The 2,766-nt window shown below is 44.0% G+C and overlaps 1 pseudogene; it reads right to left on the bottom strand.

Moving 5' to 3' along the window:
- Positions 1 to 860: 860 nt before the first annotated feature.
- The window catches only part of LOC105542750, an 18,907-nt pseudogene continuing 17,001 nt past the window's right edge, over positions 861 to 2,766 (bottom strand).

Genomic DNA, 2,766 nt, shown 5'->3' with positions numbered 1-2,766 from the left:
TTCAGGCCCTGACTTGAACAAGGATATCAAAATAAGGTAACACTGGTTTCACATGAGCCTCAAGACTGTAATCTAACTGTACCTACCATCTTACTTTACGTTACTTTAAAAAAGTTTAACATCCATTTACCAATGCCAATTCAGTGGACTGTATTTTCTCTCTTAGGAAGTCTTCAACCAAATTGGAATTAAATTAATCTCCCTTTAAAGTGCAAGAAAGCCTTTGACAGACTAGTGTTTGTTCTGTGGCACAGAAAGAGAAGCATGCCTCCCCCAGCACTGGCCTAAGAGTCCCCACATGAAGAACTGGCTGCAGGACAGTGATCTGTTAGGTCTATCAAAAAGCAGGGGGAGTCAAGGTTCAGCCTAGAAAGAGGGGTCCATGCCAAGTGTGGCTTTTACCTGTACCCAGGTTCTAAACAGATCTTGGGTCCTCTAACTGACAAGGCGGGGGCACGGCACATGTAGTCAAGAGGGTCACAGTCCTCTCAACGAGTCAGTGAATACCTCTATGCCATGATTTGTCAGTGTTCATATGGATAGTGGTAAAGGAATCAGGAAGCCTGGGTTTCAGAACAGCACAAACATTCTTTCCCTAGTAAGCAATGATCGAAGTTCTTATCTAGGGTAAATGATGAAAAAATAGGTAATGAGATCCCCCATACATCACTGCTGAGATTATTTAGTCCAATTTTAAAGCAGTACAAAATGGCTTCTTGCACACAACAAGGACAAGCTTTGTACTAATGTTTCTCAAACACCAATTATGTCTCCAGCGCTAGCCTCAATTTAACAGGTTTTAAAAAAATGTACCTTTCCCATGTCACAGCCAAGGTAGAGTCCCTAGAATAGAAAGGGCTCTAGAAGCCAGTGGGTGTCAGCACATTCCAGTGAGGCGGTTTGAGCTTATGGGTCCGTGGTGGCTGTTTCTTCCCTTCCATCACTAGGATGTTCGTCTTGGGCAGCTTCAAGGTTACTGCATCTTCAGCCATTCAGTTGGCCTGGGCATGGATCAATTCCATTAGAGAAGGCTTCTGGGCTCCTGGTAGGCCTGGGTGGCAAAACTTCCAGAATCATACTTCTGAAGGCATCTTGGTCCAAAGAGGCTCCACTTATCTGACAAGTTTCTGTCCTTATCCCCACTTCCAGAATCCATGGTGCTAGGATTTGGGCCAGGTAAGGCTGTGGAAGAACCAGAAGTGAACCAGCCTCTGGGCTTCTGCCTAGGGGAGGAATGAGGAGTGGTGCTTGGGGTGACTGGGCTGATACAGGCTGCCTCTCTTCTTTTGTTATCTGTCCACTCTGTAGCTTTAGTTTGTGGAGTGTTTCTGCCACTGGAAGGTAGTTGGTCTCCTTGGTGGTGAGGCCCCTGTGGGGTGTGTAGCCAACATCTCTCAGCCCTGCCTGTCACCCAAAATGCTGAATGCTTTCCTGGGTCTGTTTTGTTATCAGATAATTCATGATGACATGGGCAGCTTAGCCTTCACCACTGGGACTTTGTCCACACTGTTGATGGCCAGGGTCACGGCTGGGGAGGGTAGGCTGGCCTCATCTTGCTCCACCTTGGTGAGGCACCGATATTGTGCTCTGGAATAACTGGCTTCCAGGGGACAGTGCCCATGTCCGATGGAGGAAGAGTCATGGGCGCAGGGTCCTTGAGGGCATCATGATAGCTGGATGCCCAATGGTGTATCCTGATGGGCAGGAACGTCTTGCCTAGAGACCCACTAGCCTCAAGAGCAGGCACTCCTGGTTGTCTTGAAGCCACTGAAAAACTGGGATCCAGGTGCCTTTTCTCTCTAGAATTCTGAGCTGCCACCACAGTGAAATGATGTGATGACTAAGCTGACAGACAGATATTAAGGAGAAACACAATCCAGCTGCTGCAAATTAGCAAAACTTCCCAGGAAGTATCCATCCAGAGGTTCTGTTATCCTGCTGCCACGGGGCTGCCTGCAGCCTGGAATTTGGCACTAAAGAGGTTCCGAGGGCCCACGTCTCCTGAGAGGATGTGGCACGGTCTGGACCCAAGCCATGGTGAGAGCAGCAATGACACAGAAGGTCTCCAGTTCCCAGCAGATAACACTGCCCCAATGCGACCTGTTGTTAAAGGAAAAGATAATGAACAAAGATGATGCAGTTGTTGGAAGTAGAAGATAAGGGCTTTAAAGGAGTTGTTATAACTATGTGCAATGAAGTAAAATAAAATATTAATAGAAAATGTCTAAAGTAAAGGAAGATATAGCTTGCATATATATAGAAATAAAGAATAGACATGCTTCTATCTTTATTCTTCATATCTTATCCCTTATGTATAAAAAAGTATCCAAAATTTTGGAAGTAATATCAAATTTAAAAATTTATTTCATCATATTAGCAGAATCAAGATGGAAGAGGAAAAGAAAGGAGAATTTAAAGATGACCAATAGAAAATATCTAATACGTAGAGGTGTTTGTAGTATTCTCTGATGGTGGTTTGTATTTCTATGGGATTGGTGGTGATATCCCCTTTATCATTTTTTATTGCATCTATTTGATTCTTCTCTGTTTTCTTCTTGATTAGTCTTGCTAGCGGTCTATCAGTTTGTTGATCTTTTCAAAAAACCAGCTCCTAGATTCACTGATTTTTTGAAGGTTTTTTTTTTGTGTGTCTCTATCTCCTTCAGTTCTGTCTGATCTTAGTTATTTCTTGCCTTCTGCTAGCTTTTGAATGTGTTTGCTCTTGCTTCTCTAGTTCTTTTAATTGTGATGTTAGGGTGTCAATTT

This window comes from Mandrillus leucophaeus, unplaced genomic scaffold (genome assembly GCF_000951045.1).
Source record: "Mandrillus leucophaeus isolate KB7577 unplaced genomic scaffold, Mleu.le_1.0 Scaffold267, whole genome shotgun sequence".
Taxonomy (NCBI): Eukaryota; Metazoa; Chordata; class Mammalia; order Primates; family Cercopithecidae; genus Mandrillus; species Mandrillus leucophaeus.
This window is presented reverse-complemented; position numbering and strand designations above follow the sequence as displayed.